Source organism: Triticum dicoccoides, chromosome 7B (genome assembly GCF_002162155.2).
Source record: "Triticum dicoccoides isolate Atlit2015 ecotype Zavitan chromosome 7B, WEW_v2.0, whole genome shotgun sequence".
In the NCBI taxonomy this organism is placed as follows: Eukaryota; Viridiplantae; Streptophyta; class Magnoliopsida; order Poales; family Poaceae; genus Triticum; species Triticum dicoccoides.
This window is the reverse complement of record NC_041393.1, coordinates 174079495-174097984: the sequence shown is the minus strand read 5'-3', so window position 1 is coordinate 174097984 and position 18490 is coordinate 174079495.

Here is an 18490-nt window from a genome sequence, read left to right as displayed (position 1 = left end):
TCTGGGACACGCTTGTTTTTGCCTTTTTTGAACAGAAAATGGGACACGCTTGTTTGAAATTTGGGGAAAGTACAAACTTTGCCCCCCTCTTAAATTTCGGACCTACTGCGGGTCGGGGGTAGGATGGTAATCCCAGGTGTCCCATATAGTGGGCGGGAGCGATTTCGGCCACGCGCATGTGTGCTTAGGCGGCCATTGTGTATGAATGTTTTTCGGAGGCGGTTGCGTGGCGTCTAGATGAAGCTACAAACCTACCCCGATTTAGACCTTTGGACGTCGGGCCGGTAGGTTTCACGGGTCTGAGTTGTTAGAAAAGTAATTTCCTTGTACTACCAACCATTGGTCTCACGCGGTTTCGGGCGAGTAGAGGCTATTTGGCGCTTCGTTCGAAATTTTGAAACACAAGCATTCACGTTTAGAGTACTCTTGAACTTTGAGGATTGACCTAAATAGACAATGTTAAATTTGACCTTGTATGTTTGAAAAACTCATTAAATTATCCGCTTCTTTTTGAAATTTTGACACTTGAAAATCCTATAACTACGATTATTTTGGAATGGAGGAGCTAAATTTGAATCTATTTTGTACACGACTACATATGCCATTATGTACAAAATCAGAGCAAAGATTGGTGCCCGCATAATTTAGGTATGATTTACAAATGCCATGATATCAAATTAAAATAATTGAATGGACTTCATGTTGAATTCAATTTTTATAAACCACCTTAAGTTGAATTCGAATGTATGCTAGTTCATAGGTAGCTATTCATAATGTTCATTGTGTAACTTTCGTATGTATAATGTGCTTTACACACACAACATGAACTATACTCACGTTTATATTCGATTGCTAAAGCTATGCATTGTATGGAGTTCAAAATCTAACTATGTGGATCAATTGTGTCGAATAATAACATAGACATGCTCAAATTCGATAGAATCTAGATGTCTGATGGATCAATGACCGTTCCTTATGTGAATTGCAAATATCATGATCCCATCCTAATATTTGGATACAATTTATATCTTTAATCAATGTGTACAATAGTATTGTACGTGTAGTTTCACTCTCCATCGGTGGTCTCTCACACATGCTCACACACTCTCTCCCAAGGTGTCTTTCTCGCACACATGCTCTCGATATAACCCTCTGTCCCTCTCGTAACCATCTACGATTGTTTTCACTAACCTTTATCACAAGCACTCTTCCTCTCTCAAGCATACACATGCATAATCCCCATCGACCCTTTCTATATACATAGACATGCCTACGTGTCTCCTGTACGCACATTATCTTAGGCCTGTCTCTCACGCATTGTCTCACACCTCTCTTCCTAATGGACGAGTATGATTCTAGCAGAGCATTCTATACGATGCCCCTTAAAGTTAGGTTGGATGAATAGTAATATCAGAGATAAAGGGGTTACCTTAGTCCGAGAACCTAGGGTTACAAATCCTAGCCGGCTGACGAGTATGATTCTAGCAGAGCATTCTGTACGATGCCCCTTAAAGTTAGGTTGGATGAATAGTGATATCAGAGATAAAGGGGTTACCTTAGTCCGAGAACCTAGGGTTACAAATCCTAGCCGGCTTTGTCAGTGGACATAGAGTCCTTCACAATTATGCTATATTTGTATTGTACGACTAGTCATCCATGGGTCTCCCTAAATGCGTCACGGGCCGACCAATGTGGTGCAGGACGGAACCGAACGAAGGGCCTCACCTCGACCCACTGGACCTCATGCGGTGACACACCCTCTGCCCCCACGTCTCGTTATCTTCTCACACCCACACATACCAACACAGACACCACACAAAAAATATATTCTCCTGGTGCCTCTATCCACTCCCCCTTGCATATACACACTCAAGGGAATCTCTTGCCGTGACATCATATTCGTCTCTCTCTCTAGACCACTCTCATGTCTCGTGCTATCTCTCCCCCGCCCCCCGCTGGCCCCTCTATCCATGCCTCTCTCGAATACGTAATACACACACATACCTCTCTAGGCCCCGCCAAATGCATCAACTACACATTCACACATGTTACATCACGTACCCCATTGATCTAAAAAGCCCTCTCTTCACGTTTATTTCACATACAACATTCCTTTTGAATAAAGTGTGACCAAAAAAATATTTTAGAGTTTCTACATATATACAACATTACAAAGTTATATGGAGGAGTATGAACGCTTGCATTGCATGGTGCCCACAATGATATTTATTCCGCACTGTGAATTTGTATATTTTTATACTATATATAAAGTTAGTCATAATAAAGAGAAACGGAGAGCATCTCTCTCTCCATCACATACCCCCCCCTCTACGCCCCTTTCACGTACGCACACAAACTATCTCCAGGTCCTCCAAAAGTAAGCCCCCAACACATTCACGCATGTTTCATCTCTCTCTCGCGATATATATAGTGACAATCATTGTATTTGAAGCCAAAGCACGATACGTACATTGGACTTCAGAATCCACTCATTACGGTCACCATTTATGTTTTGTGGTTATTATACAGTCACGGGCTCACCGTACAACTCTGTATTTGCTCAAGACACGACTAGTTGACCAGATAAACGCTCCACGTGGCACCTCTAGTGTTGCATCACATTATCTCACTACCATTGGGCCCACCTGTCGGCTTGTATCTACTCTACATCTACACTCTTATAAAATACTAGCAAGATGCCCATGCATTGCACGGAACATCAAGATGCATTTGTATGAGTAGTTTATCTTGTGGGAGAAAAGGATGAACAAGGGAAGGCCTTATTTGCAAGTGTGGAGAGGGGTGTGGGTATCTTTTTGCAAAATTGCCATAGTTTCCTTCCTATCCGTCAGATATAGATCAGAAGGCCTATATTGCAGGATGGCAGGCACACGATCATCACCGACTATGCTTTTTATAAGAGTAGGGATAAAATACTCTCTTATAAAAAAACAGAGTTGGTGATGATGGTGTGCCTGCCATCCTGCAATATAGGCCGTCCGATTTATATCTGACGGATAGGAAAGAAACTATGACAATTTTGCAAAAAGGTACCCGCACACCTCTCAACATTTGCAAATAAGTCCTTCCCTCGTTCATCCTTTTCTCTCACAAGATAAACTAGTCATACAAATGCATCTTGATGTTATGTGCAACGCACAGACATCTTGCTAGTAAGAATGAAAACAAATGACAAAAAAATATTGGACGGTGGTTCGAAGTCATGAATGCGGGCAGAGCGGACAAGGTGGCCTTGTATTGGTATGCTGAGCCGTCTATTTTAACACAGGGGCTGGTGTGGTGATTACACACACACACACGCATGCACACAAACTGCATGCACGCAACACTCACACGAACACATGCACCCTCGCACGCACGCAACACTCACATGCACACACGCAGCCACGCACGCACGCAACACTCACACGCACACACGCACGCATGCATGCACACACCAGTACACCACACGACCAACACACACTCTCACGCTCAAGTGCTCAACCTACACGTGCATGCGCACACATCAGGCCCTGACAGACACATACACAACCAGGTGATTCCCGTGCACGGGGTGGAGCCTTGTGGCCCCTGCGTAAATTTGTGTTTATCTGACCTTTTCCCTATGCGAACTGACAGGTGGTACCCACAAGGAACATGGTCAATTTAACTAGTCAACATGGTGCCACGCAGACTATTTGGCCGGTCAACAGAGTGCAATCCGATGCTGAACCGTGAGCAACTGACCGTATAATCACCGCAAAATGTATATAGTGACCATAATCAGCTTATTCTGAAGTTCGGTGAACATATTACGCTTTTCTCTCTGTAGGCCCTCCAAAACTACATCTCTACACGTTCTCGCATGTTACATCTAACAACTATGCAATACAACACTACTACTACTACACTCTATCACAATAAATCATATGTGTTTTTAGTTTTACTAGATATCATATTGTTACTTAATTATTCAGTTTGCATACATTAAAATTGCCTTTGAAATGTATGGCCAGTATCATATACCACGCGGGAAAAATCCCGCCCTTTCCTGTTTAATCGGGTTTGTATCGATGGATTGTGCAAAACAGCAAAACTATAGTACTATATACAGTACAAGTGACAGTTCACTAGGTCGTCGTGTCGTGTACTCCTCCATCGTAAGAGTGGAGCGCTCGCTTTCATAAATCTTCTAGTCCCTTTCGCCGACATGTGGGACATCAAGCTATCGGATCCACGTGCCATACCGGAATACAGTGCAGAGCAGCCGGGGTGAAGCACCCAGTAATGAGAAATGAGGCGTCAAATCACAAAGCTGCACCTTTCCCGCAGTTAAGTTGGAGGGACGAAGTAATAATGCTAAAAAAATAAGTTGGAGGGACGAAGCAACCATCATTTCACTCGTTGCTGAATCCGCTTCTCCCTCATCTTCTTCAAGTTAACCACGTGTTGCTTCTGCCGTTAGTCTGCCTCATGTGGGAAGCGGATCGGCTTGGTAAAGCACTGACACGTGGGACCACATGTTAGCAAACCGCCAGGACAATGTCCTCTAAGAATAAGAAACCTCCCCCGCCATCCGCACGGCAAAATCACCTCCTTTTTTACTAATCTTGATTCAATAATTTTTTAGATCAATATAATTGAGATTTGTATAGATAGCACACAGGAGAAAAACCAAGTGGTATGGTTAAGGGCATCCACAATGTGTAGCCAAATGTGAAAATAGCTTTTGGCATCGTGGGAACCATTATGGACGGTGTTGCCAAAGCCAAAAAGATAGAACCGAAGCTCCCTAATTGATTGATTGAAGGAATAGAAAAATGCAACGTCTCTCCTCTTTCTCCCGTGCTTGGACGCATGTACAGTATAGAGGACAGAGTCTACTCCCCTGTCCCTTCTATAACAAATCACAAAGCAGTGAGGCGCCAAATCACAAAGCACAGACGAAGTAACCATCATTTCACTCTTCGCTGACTCCACTTCTCCATCGTCTTCTTCGAGAAACCATCTCACCGCACTAAGCTGGACGGACGACGCTATTGTGTACGAGTAGTACTAGTACATTTACACGTCCTTTGGTTCAATGGACTTCCTGGATGCAAATAAGGCGGCTGTCTCGGCTTGCAGGCGGCACTTGCGAACGACTTACCGTGGTCTCCCTCAATGGTGTTCTCCGTCGAACGCACTTCGCCAAACCACAACATTCGAGATATCCTCAACGTCACCGCAATGGGGAAGGAAGCCAAATATAGTTACTACTTCCATTTTTTTGTACACAAGGCCAGTATATCAAAATTACAATTTGCAAAAGGCCACTAACACTAATCGAGGCAAAATTGATGGGGTTTGCCTCGTACTAGCAACCAAGGACATTAATATCCCCTGCATGCATGCGGAAGTGAGAAGGTTGGTTTGCATGGCGCTACATTAATCAAGCGATGAGGAGTGAGATGGTTAGCTCTTTGGGCTTTGGAGAAAAATATACACATTAATTGACATGAGAAACGAGGATTTGTATCGATTAATCCCACGAAGGAAAACCCCGCCTTTCTTTTTTAACACTAGTACTCCTAGTACGTAGTACTACGTAGTTATCCTGTTTGGGTCTAGGCCTTGCATTGCCATACTTCGCCACACATTTTTGCCAAGCTTGCCTAAAGTTATCAAAATGAAAAAGAGGTACACTTGTGCACGGCTGTCGCGGTCGCACCGCACCCTCACACGGTCGCTCCTGCACGCCGCGGTCGCACCGCACCCTCACATGCACAGTCGCTCCTGTAGGCCACAAACCCAACCAAGGGAACGCACCCTCATTGACACGTGATGTCGCATGTGAACAAACCAAACTCAGCCATCCTACCACTGACACATAATTTTCGTTCATAGAGTATGTCTATCCAACCGCATGTTGGGGAGTATCCGTACGGCCCGTGCGGTGGTCTGTTGGGGAAGAAGAAGAGGTGAGGAAGAAGGGTTAGGAGACGTAGGATATTCATCCAACCGCCTGAAATGGTAGACTGACAATATATGTTTTTACACAACAAAAGATCCATAAAAACAACAACACAAAGAAAAACTATCACTACTCGCAGAACAAGACGACCTCGTCGTCTTTGGCTGCTGATACGTCCATTTTGCATCATGCTTTTATATCGATATTTATTGCATTATGGGCTGTTATTTCACGTTATGTCACAATACTTATGGCCATTCTCTGTTATTTTATAAGGTTTACATAAGGAGGGACAATGCCGGTAGCTGGAATTCTGGGCTGGAAAAGGAGCAAATATTAGAGACCTATTCTGTGCAACTCCAAAAGTCCTGAAACTCCACGGAATATCTTAAAATAAATAAAGAAAAATCCTCGCCAAAGATGAAGTCCAGGGGGCCCACACCCTACTCACGAGGGTGGGGGGCGCGCCCCCCCACCTCCTAGGGCGCGCCCCCTACCTCGTGGGCCCCCCTGGTGGGTCTCCGACGTCCATCTTCTGCTATATGAAGCCTTTCGATGAGAAAAAAATCAGAAGGAACCTTTCGGGACGAGACTCCGCCGCCACGAGGCGGAACCTTGGCAGAACCAATCTAGAGCTCCGGTAGAGCTGTTCTGCCAGGGATACTTCCCTCCGGGAGGGGAAAATCATCGCCATTATCATCACCAACGCTCCTCTCATCGGGGGAGGGCAATCTCCATCAACATCTTCACCAGCACCATTTCATCTCTAAACCCTAGTTCATCTCTTGTATCCAATTCTTGTCTCAAAGTCCGGGATTGGTGCTAGTAGGTTGCTAGTAGTGTTGATTACTCCTTGTAGTTAATGCTAGTTGGTTTATTTGGTGGAAGATCATATGTTCAGATCCTATATGCATATTATTACCCCTCTGATTATGAACATGAATATGCTTTGTGAGTAGTTACGTTTGTTCCTAAGGACAAGGGAGAAGTCTTGCTATTAGTAGTCATGTGAATTTGGTATTCGTTTGATATTTTGATAAGATGTATGTTGTCTAGCCTCTAGTGGTGTTATGTGAACGTCGACTACATAACACTTCACCATTATTTGGGCCTAGAGGAAGGCATTGGGAAGTAATAAGTAGATGATGGGTTGCTAGAGTGACAGAAGCTTAAACCCTAGTTTATGCGTTGCTTCGTAAGGGGCTGATTTGGATCCATATGTTTCATGCTATGGTTAGGTTTACCTTAATACTTTTGCTGTAGTTGTGGATGCTTGCAATAGAGGTTAATCATAAGTGGGATGCTTGTTCAAGTAAGAACAGCACCCAAGCACCGGTCCACCCACATATCAAATTATCAAAGTACCAAACGTGAATCATATGAACGTGATGAAAACTAGCTTGACGATATTCCCATGTGTCCTCGACAGCGCTTTTCCTATTATAAGAGTTTGTTCCGGCTTGTCCTTTGCTACAAAAAGGATTGGGCCACCTTGCTGCACTTTATTTACTTTTGTTATTTGTTGCTCGTTATAATTTATCTTGTCACAAAACTATCTGTTACCACTTATTTCAGTACTTGCAGAGAATACCTTGCTGGAAACCGCTTATCATTTCCTTCTGCTCCTCGTTGGATTCGACACTCTTACTTATCGAAAGGAATACAATAGATCCCCTATACTTGTGGGTCATCAAGACTCTTTTCTGGCGCCGTTGCCGGGGAGTGTAGCGCCTTTGGTAGGTGGAATTTGGTAAGGAAAAATTTATTTAGTGTGCTGAAATTTACTGTCACTTGTTACTATGGAAAGTAATTCTCTGAGGGGCTTGTTTGGGGTATCTTCGACCCGTCCAATAGAGCAAAGAGTTGCTCCTCAACCTACTAAACCTATTGAAAATGAAACTCCTTTTGAATTTCCTTCGGGTATGATGGCAAGTCTGCTAGCTGACCCTTTTACAGGAGATGGAACAAAGCATCCTGATGAGCACTTATTATATGTGGATGAAGTTTGCAGATTATTTAAGCTTGCAGGTGTACCTGATGATGTTGCTAAGAAGAAGGTCCTCCCTTTATTTTTGAAGGAAGACGCATTGATATGGTATAGGCTATGTGATACGAGATCGTGGGACTATAAAAGATTGAAATTGGAATTTCATCAGAAGTATTACCCTATGCATCTTGTTCATCGTGATCACAATTATATATATAATTTCTGGCCTCGCGAAGGAGAAAGCATCGCTCAAGCTTGGGGGAGGCTTAAATCAATTTTATATTCATGCCCCAATCATGAGCTCTCTAGAGAAATAATTATGCAAAGTTTTTATGCACGGCTTTCTGAAAATAATCGCACCATGCTCGATACTTCTTGTGCTGGCTCTTTTATGATGAAGACTATTGAATTCGGATGGAATTTATTGGATAGAATTAAATGCAACTCTGAAGATTGGGACCTCGACGAAGGTAAAGAGTCAGGTATGACACCTAAGTTTGATTGTGTTAAATCTTTTATGGATACCGATATTTTCCGTAAGTTTAGCACTAAATATGGACTTGACTCTGAGATAGTAGCTTCCTTCTGTGAATCTTTTGCTACTTACGTTGATCTCCCTAAGGAGAAGTGGTTTAAATATCATCCTCCCATAGAAGTAAAAGTAGCTGCACCTATTAAAGTTGAAGAAAAGACTGTCACTTATAATGATCCTATTATTCCTACTTCTTATGTTGAGAAACCACCTTTCCCTGTTAGAGTAAAGGATCATGCTAAAGCTTCAACTGTTGTTCGCAAAAGCAATACCAGAACTTATGTACCCCCTGAGCAAGTTAAAGTAGAACCTAATATTGCTATTGTTAAAGATCTCTTGTCTGATAATATTGATGGGCATGTTATTTCAGTTCAATGGTGAAACTGCTAGAATTGCTAAGCCTTGTGATAAAGATAAACATAGACCTGTGGTAGGCGTGCCTATTATTTCTGTTAAAATAGGAGATCATTGTTATCATGTCTTATGTGATATGGGTGCTAGTGCTAGTGTTATACCTTATGACTTGTATAAAGAAATCAAGCATGAAATTGCACCTGCTGAGTTAGAAGATATTGATGTCACAATTAAACTTGCTAATAGAGATACTATTTCAGCGATGGGAATTGTTAGAGATGTTGAAGTCTTGTGTGGGAAAACTAAATATCCTTCTGATTTTCTTGTTCTTACTTCTCCACAAGATAGCTTTTGTCCCATTATATTTGGTAGACCCTTCTTGAACACTGTTAGTGCTAGGATAGATTGCGAAAAGAATGTTGTTACTATTGGCTTGGATGATATGGTTCATGAGTTTAATTTCTCTAAATTTAGTAAACAACATCATGAGGAAGAATTTCCTAGTAAGGATGAAATTATTGGTCTTGCTTCTATTGCCGTACCTCCTAGTGATCCTTTAGAACACTATTTGCTAGACCATGAAAATGACATGTTCATGAATGAAAGAAGGGAAATAGATGAAGTATTCTTTAAACAGGAACCTATTCTGCAACACAATTTGCCTGTTGAAATTTTAGGGGATCCCCCTCCACCCAAGGGTGATCCCGTGTTTGAGCTTAAACCGTTGCCTGATAATCTTAAATATGCTTATCTTGATGAAAAGAAGATATATCCTGTTATTATTAGTGCTAACCTTTCAGAGCATGAAGAAGAATGATTATTGAAAACTCTGAAGAAGCATCGTGCTGCTATTGGATATACTCTTAATGATCTTAAGGGCATTAGTCCCACTATGTCAACATAAAATAAATTTGGAAGCAGATGCCAAACCAGTTCGTGATCCTCAACGACGTCTGAATCCTAAAATGAAAGAAGTGGTAAGAAAAGAAATACTCAAGCTTCTGGAGGCAGGTATAATTTATCCCGTTGCCGATAGTCAGTGGGTAAGTCCTGTCCATTGTGTTCCTAAAAAGGGAGGTATTACTGTTGTTCCTAATGATAAAGATGAATTGATCCCACAAAGAATTATTACAGGTTATAGGATGGTAATTGATTTCCGAAAATTAAATAAGGCTACTAAGAAAGATCATTACCCCTTACCTTTTATTGATCAAATGCTAGAAAGATTATGCAAACATACACATTATTGCTTTCTAGATGTTTATTCTGGTTTCTCTCAAATACCTGTGTCGGCTAGAGATCAATCAAAGACTACTTTTACATGCCCTTTTGGTACTTTTTCTTATAGATGTATGCCTTTTGGTCTATGTAATGCACTTGCTACCTTTCAAAAATGCATGATGGCTATATTCTCTAACTTCTGTGAAAAGATTTGTGAGGTTTTCATGGACGACTTTTCTGTCTATGGTTCCTCTTTTGATGATTGCTTGAGCAATCTTGATCGAGTTTTGCAGAGATGTGAAGAAACTAATCTTGTCTTGAATTGGGAAAAGTGCCACTTTATGGTTAATGAAGGTATTGTTTTGGGGCACAAAGTTTCCGAAAGAGGTATTGAAGTTGATAAAGCCAAAGTTGATGCTAGTGAAAAGATGCCATGTCCCAAGGACGTCAAAGGTATAAGAAGTTTCCTTGGTCACGTTGGATTTTATAGGAGGTTCATTAAAGACTTCTCAAAAATTTCTCAGCCTCTGACTAATTTATTGCAAAAAAATATACCATTTGTCTTTGATGATGATTGTGTAGAAGCATTTGAAATACTTAAGAAAGCATTAGTCTTTGCACCTGTTGTTCAGCCACCTGATTGGAATTTACCCTTTGAAATTATGTGTGGTGCTAGTGATTATGTTGTAGGTGCTGTTCTAGGGCAAAGAGTTGATAAGAAATTAAATGTTATCCATTATGCTAGTAAGACTCTAGACAATGCTCAAAGAAATTATGCTACTACTGAAAAAGAACTTTTAGCAGTTGTATTTGCTTGTGATAAGTTCAGACCTTATATTGTTGATTCTAAAGTAACTATTCACACTAATCATGCTGCTATTAAATATCTTATGGAAAAGAAAGATGCTAAACCTAGACTTATTAGGTGGGTTCTCCTGCTACAAGAATTTGATTTGCATATCGTTGATAGAAAAGGAGTTGAGAACCCCGTTGCAGATAACTTATCTAGGTTAGAAAATGTTCTTGATGACCCACTACCTATTAATGATAGCTTTCTCGATGAAGAATTAAATGTTATAAGTACTTCTCGTAGTACTCCTTGGTATCCTGATTATGCTAATTATATTGTTGCTAAATTTATACCACCTAGCTTCACATACCAACAAAAGAAAAAGTTTTTCTATGATTTCAGACATTACTTTTGGGATGATCCACATCTTTATAAAGAAGGAGTAGATGGTGTTATTAGACGTTGTGTACCTGAGCATGAACAGGAACAGATCCTACGCAAGTGTCACTCCGAAGCTTATGGAGGACACCACGCTGGAGACAGAATTGCACATAAGGTATTGCAATCCGGTTTTTATTGGCCTACTCTTTTCAAGGATGCCCGTAAGTTTGTCTTGTCTTGTGATGAATGTCAAAGAATTGGTAACATTAGTAGACATCAAGAAATGCCTATGAATTATTCTCTTGTTATTGAACCGTTTGATGTCTGGGGCTTTGATTATATGGGACCTTTTCCTGCCTCTAATGGATACACACATATTCTAGTTGTTGTTGATTATGTTACTAAGTGGGTAGAAGCTATTCCAACTAGTAGTGCTGATCATAACACTTCTATTAAGATGCTTAAGGAAGTTATTTTTCCGAGGTTTGGAGTCCCTAGATATTTAATGACTGATGGTGGTTCACACTTCATTCATGGTGCTTTTCGTAAAACGCTTGCTAAATATGATGTTAATCATAGAATTGCATCTCCTTATCACCCACAGTCTAGTGGTCAAGTAGAATTAAGCAACAGAGAGCTCAAATTAATTTGGAAAAGACCGTTAATAGGTCTAGAAAGAATTGGTCCAAGAAACTTGATGATGCATTATGGGCTTATAGAACTACATATAAAAATCCTATGGGTATGTCTCCATATAAAATGGTATATGGAAAAGCATGTCACTTACCTCTCGAACTAGAACATAAGGCATATTGGGCTATTAAAGAGCTGAACTATGATTTCAAACTTGCCGGTGAGAAGAGGTTATTTGATATTAGCTCACTTGATGAATGGAGAACCCAAGCTTATGAAAATGCCAAGTTATTTAAAGGAAAAGTTAAAAGATGGCATGACAAAAGGATACAAAAGCGTGAGTTTAATGTAGGTGATTATGAATTGCTATACAACTCTCGTTTAAGATTTTTTGCAGGAAAACTTCTCTCTAAATGGGAAGGCCCCTATGTTATCGAGGAGGTCTATCGTTCTGGCGTAAGAAAAATCAACAACTTCAAAGGCACGAATCCGAAGGTGGTAAACGGTCAAAGAATCAAGCATTATATCTCAGGTAATCCCATAAATGTTGAAACCAATATTATTGAAACAGTAACCCCGTAGGAATACATAAGAGACACTTTCCAGAATGTTTCAGACTCCGAAAAGGAATAGGTATGTGGTACGGTAAGTAAACTGACTCCAAAACAATTTTTAAGGCAATATTTCTCCGTTTTGGAATATTTAGAAAAATAGAAAAATAAGTACCAGTCCGGGAAGGACACGAGGGCCCCACGAGGGTGGTGGGCGCGCCCCCTGCCTCGTGAGCACCTCGTGTGCCCTACGGACTCCGTTTTCTTGCACGATACATATTTTGGTCGGTAGAAACTCATTATATAACCTCCCGAAGGTTTTGACTCCCGTATCACGCAAATCTCCTCTGTTCTTGTTTCGAGCTGTTGCCGCTGCAGATTAGAGCAAGATGTCTTCTCAAGAGTCAGTCGGGGAGAGCCATCTTCAAGCTTCATGAGAAGATCGAGCACATAATGGTAGAGCGTGGACTCAACTCCAACCACATGATGATCGCGGAGTTCACTGGCAACCACAAGCTGGATGCTGATAACATCGGGGAGGCCATCTTCAAGCTTCATGAGAAGATCGAGCACCTCCAAGCCCAAATCTATGATCTGTAAAACCAAAACTATGAGTATGAATATAGATTAAAAAGGATGAGTTTGGCTGCAGATTTGAGGATCCCGGAGACTCGATCATCCTTCTATGATGGTGAGCCTATGCCTTGGAAGATGGACGACAAGCTTGCATCATCAACAACACATCCACCATCTTCTTCAACAACAAAGAAGGATACATAATCACATGTGTATGGGCACTCCCCTTGGCAACTGCCAAGCTTGGGGGAGGTGCCCTGGTATCGTATCACCATCGCAACTCCTATCTTTACCGTTTTTCTTAGTTTGATCTTATTAGTAGTATCTTGATCTAGTAGAATAAAGTTTACGGCATGATCTAGTTTTGAGTTTTGCTTTTTGATATCTCTATGTAATCGAGTCCGCGAGCTATATATAACAAAATTAGTGTTGAGTCAAGGGCTTGCTTACTTTGCCATGATCTTGGGTGAATAAAAGAAAAGAAGAAAAAGAATAAAAAAGGAAACAAAGAGTTCATATTGATCTTATTGAGAGTAATGACTTCACATAGAAAGAGTATGATGATTAAAAGTTGTTGGGAGTTGGCAGACATAGCTTTGGTCATCGTTGCAATTAATAGGAAGTAATAAGGAAAGAGAGGTTTCACATATAGATATACTATCATTGACATCTTTTACGATTGGGAGCACTCATTAAAATATGACATGCTAAATAGTTGATGTTGGACAAGGAAGACAATGTAATGAGTTATGTCTTTCTTATATATGAGATAAAGTATGTTGTAATGGATCCTCTAACTTGAGCTTGCCTTTCCCCCTCATGGTAGCCAAATTCTCAGCACTAAGTAGAGATACTACTTGTGCTTCCAAATACCCTTAAACCAGTTTTGCCATGAGAGTCCACCATATCTACCTATGGATTGAGTAAGATCCTTCAAGTAAGTTGTCATCGGTGCAAAGCAATAAATATTGCTCTAAATATGTATGATTGATTGGTGTGGGAGAAATAAGCTTTATACGATCTTGTGATGTGGAAGTAATAAAAGCGACGGACTGCATAATAAAGGTTCACATCACAAGGGGCAATATAAAGTGATGTTCTTTCGCATTGAGATTTTGTGCATCCAACCATAAAAGCGCATGGCAACCTCTGCTTCCCTCTGCGAAGGGCCTATCCTTTATTATTATCTTCTACCTTTTGCAAGAGTCATGGTGATCTTCACCTTTTCTTTTTCATTTTATCCTTTGGCAAGCTTAGCATGTTGGAAAGAACATGACATATATATATATCTAATTGGATGTAGGGGAGCATGAACCATTATTGTTGACATTACCCTTGAGGTAAAAGGTTGTGGGGCAAAACTATAAGCCCCTATCTTTCTCTGTGTCCGATTAAAACTCCGTAACCACAAGTATCGCGTGAGTGTTAGCAATTATGAAGGAATAGATGATAGTTGAGTATGTGGACTTGCTTTTAAGCTCTGACATAGACCCTTTCCGATGTTATGATAAATTGCAATTGCTTAAATGACCGAGATTATAGTTTGTTGGAGCCCAATAAGGTTTACGATTTATACTTTTGCTTTGTGAATAGATCATCACTTGAACATAAGTAATCATATGACAAAATCTATATATGTTGCTGTTATGAAAATAATCATGATGCCTTCATGTCCGTATTTTATTTTTATCGACGCCTCTACCTCTAAACATGAGGACATATTTATTGTTATCGGCTTTTCGCTTGAGGACAAGCGAGGTCTAAGCTTGGGGGAGTTGATACGTCCATTTTGCATCATGCTTTTATATCGATATTTATTGCATTATGGGCTGTTATTTCACGTTATGTCGCAATACTTATGGCCATTCTCTCTTATTTTACAAGGTTTACATAAGGAGGGAGAATGCCGGCAGCTGGAATTCTGGGCTGGAAAAGGAGAAAATATTAGAGACCTATTCTGCGCAACTCCAAAAGTCCTGAAACTCCACGGAATATCTTAAAATAAATAAAGAAAAATCCTCGCCAAAGATGAAGTCCAGGGGGCCCACACCTTGCACACGAGGGTGGGGGAGCGCCCCCCTCCTAGGGCGCGCCCCCTACCTCGTGGGCCCTCTGGTGGGTCTCCGACGTCCATCTTCTGCTATATGAAGCCTTTCGATGAGAAAAAAAATCAGAAGGAACCTTTCGGGACGAGACTCCGCCGCCACGAGGTGGAACCTTGGCGGAACCAATCTAGAGCTCCGGCAGAGCTGTTCTGCCGGGGATACTTCCCTCTGGGAGGGGGAAATCATCGCCATCATCATCACCAACGCTCCTCTCATTGGGGGAGGGGAATCTCCATCAAGATCTTCACCAGCACCATCTCATCTCTAAACCCTAGTTCATCTCTTGTATCCAATTCTTGTCTCAAAGTCCGGGATTGGTGCTAGTAGGTTGCTAGTAGTGTTGATTACTCCTTGTAGTTGATGCTAGTTGGTTTATTTGGTGGAAGATCATATGTTCAGATCCTATATGCATATTATTACCCCTCTGATTATGAACATGAATATGCTTTGTGAGTAGTTACGTTTGTTCCTGAGGACAAGGGAGAAGTCTTGCTATTAGTAGTCATGTGAATTTGGTATTCGTTTGACATTTTGATAAGATGTATGTTGTCTAGCCTCTAGTGGTGTTATGTGAACGTCGACTACATAACACTTCACCATTATTTGGGCCTAGAGGAAGGCATTGGGAAGTAATAAGTAGATGATGAGTTGCTAGAGTGACAGAAGCTTAAACCCTAGTTTATGCGTTGCTTCCTAAGGGGCTGATTTGGATCCATATGTTTCATGCTATGGTTAGGTTTACCTTAATACTTTTGTTGTAGTTGCGGATGCTTGTAATAGAGGTTAATCATAAGTGGGATGCTTGTTCAAGTAAGAACAGCACCCAAGCACCGGTCCACCCACATATCAAATTATCAAAGTACAGAACGCGAATCATATGAACATGATGAAAACTAGCTTGACGATATTCCCATGTGTCCTCGATAGCGCTTTTCCTATTATAAGAGTTTGTTCCGGCTTGTCCTTTGCTACAAAAAGGATTGGGCCACCTTTCTGCACTTTATTTACTTCTGTTACTTGTTGCTCGTTATAATTTATGTTCTCACAAAACTATCTGTTACCACTTATTTTAGTACTTGCAGAGAATACCTTGCTGGAAACCGCTTATCATTTCCTTCTGCTCCTCGTTGGGTTCGATACTCTTACTCATCGAAAGGACTACGATAGACCCCCTATACTTGTGGGTCATCAGCTGCCGGCGTGAACCAGCCGTAGCTGCCGACGTGTGTCTCCGCACCGTGGTTGTCCTCGGCCTCCAGCTACTCGTTCACGCGGAGCGTGCGGGTGCGCTGCCTGGACGAGAGCACCATCCGGTTCAAGTCGAGGACGTCCGGTTCCGCCTGCAGGAGGGCCTCGATGGCAGAGGCATCCGCGCGCTCCGCGTCAAGTCGAGCCTCCGCTGCCCGGTTCACGTCTAGGACGTCCGGTTCCGCCCGCAGGAGGGCCTCGATGAGAGCGGCATCCGCGTGCTCCACGTCGAGTTGAGCCTCTGCCGCCCGGTTCAAGTCAAGGACGTCCAGTTCCTCCTGCAGGAGGGCCTCAATGGCAGTGGCATCCGTGCGCTCCGCCTCAAGTTGAGCCTCCGCTGCCCGGTTCACATCCACGACATCCGGTTCCGCCTACAGGAGAGCCTCGATGGCAGCGGCATGCACGCGCTCCACGTCGAGTTGAGCCTTTGCCTCCCGGTCCTCCTTTAGTATCGCCAAGTTGAACCGCTGGTCCGCCTGCACCATGGGGGACTCGGACGCCGGCACGAAGTCGACGTCCATCGTCTCATACCCATCGGGGGCCTTCTGCGCCGCGACCTCCACCATGAACATTGGATCGGCTTCCTCCTCCTCGTACCTTGGCTCCAGAGAACTCGGGGATTGCCCCCCCGCAAAGCGAGGTTGGGAACATAGGTCTCTGGTGCCGACCGCCGCCGCGATTTCTGCGCGGCGCTCCGGCGTCAGCATCTTGTAGTACGTGATCTTGCGGCGCACCATGGCTTTCCGGCGAACTAGGGGACGCTTGATGCGGGCTAGGGGATCAGAAGGTGGGGGAAGGGGCTGAAGATTAGGTGTGGTTTTAAGGTAGTGGCTGGCATAGGCCGAGCAGCGAAGGTTCTGGTGTGAATAGTGGTTCCGGTGACGACTGGTCAATCGATTTTGACTGTACATCGCTCTTGTCGGTCGCATTCGCGTTGCAGCCCGACACGCTGGACCCTCCACGTCGCTCATCGAATGGAACGCGCTTCGTCTTGCGTTTTCGCTCGCTTGTGGGACCGCAGTTGAGAGCAAACCAACGTCCCTCCCCCTCCCCTGCCCGCGTCATTTTATGCGGAGTAAATAAAAACAGAGGGAGTATACTACAGATGAGGATCCCCTGACGTGGCCGAACCCATTGAGTAACTGACATGCGGGGCCTAGCAAGCATGGGGTCCACCTGTAAGTGACCGAAAGGAAGGGTAAGGCAGGGATACGTATGCGAAAGGAGCTTCCAATGATATAATTTTCACATTATACATCTCATGTACTATTAATCTTGTCAATAGTCAAATGCGGTTTTGAAAAACGCATTAGAGCATTGTTAATAATATAGCCAGTCGATGGCTATAAGGAACTGCCATGTCATCTATAGAAATGATCTATTTTATGCACTCATACAGTAGTGTGGGCTATAAGGTTGGCTATTTCCCGCAAAAAATTATAAGGTTGGCTATTGTATTAGTACTTTTTTCCATCTCCTCTCCATCTCTTTCTTCATATTTATTGTACGTATTTAACTAGGAATGCATATATAGCTAGGCTCTTGCATGAGAGCTCACTCACCTTACTTTTTCACATCTCTCTCCTCCACATAGGCCCTATATAAATGGAAGGAGGGAGTACAACTATGAGCACTGCATACTCTAGTACAAATGTTGTCAGTACTCCACTAGTACTATTGGACATGGAGCTTAAAAAAAGTTACTATTGGACTAGCTATACGTGGCGAAATCCTAGTAGGAAGAGCATGCGCGAGAACAAGCACATTCACGTGGTTGAAAACAAATTGGAAACCATCTCGAGTACAAATCTAGGAGTACATACGAATGTAACAATATTGATTGGGCGTTGTTGAATGTTGATACTTTTTTTTATCAAAGTAGAGATACTTTGACTACACATAAAACTTATATGTAAACTAAGGATAGGAGGGAGTATATTGTATGTTCAAAAACGAAACGAACATTGAATACCCTTTATATATGATTTGCGGATGCTATGATCACCGGTTCAAAATTTTGAATCGGCCTTAGGTATCACACATGCCCCCACTCGTTCTCTCTCGATTTCATCTCGGGGTCCAGAGATCGATTGAAAGAGGACTAGGGTGGGTACAATACATTCATTTCGCTTATGAACGTACAATATACTCCCTCTGAT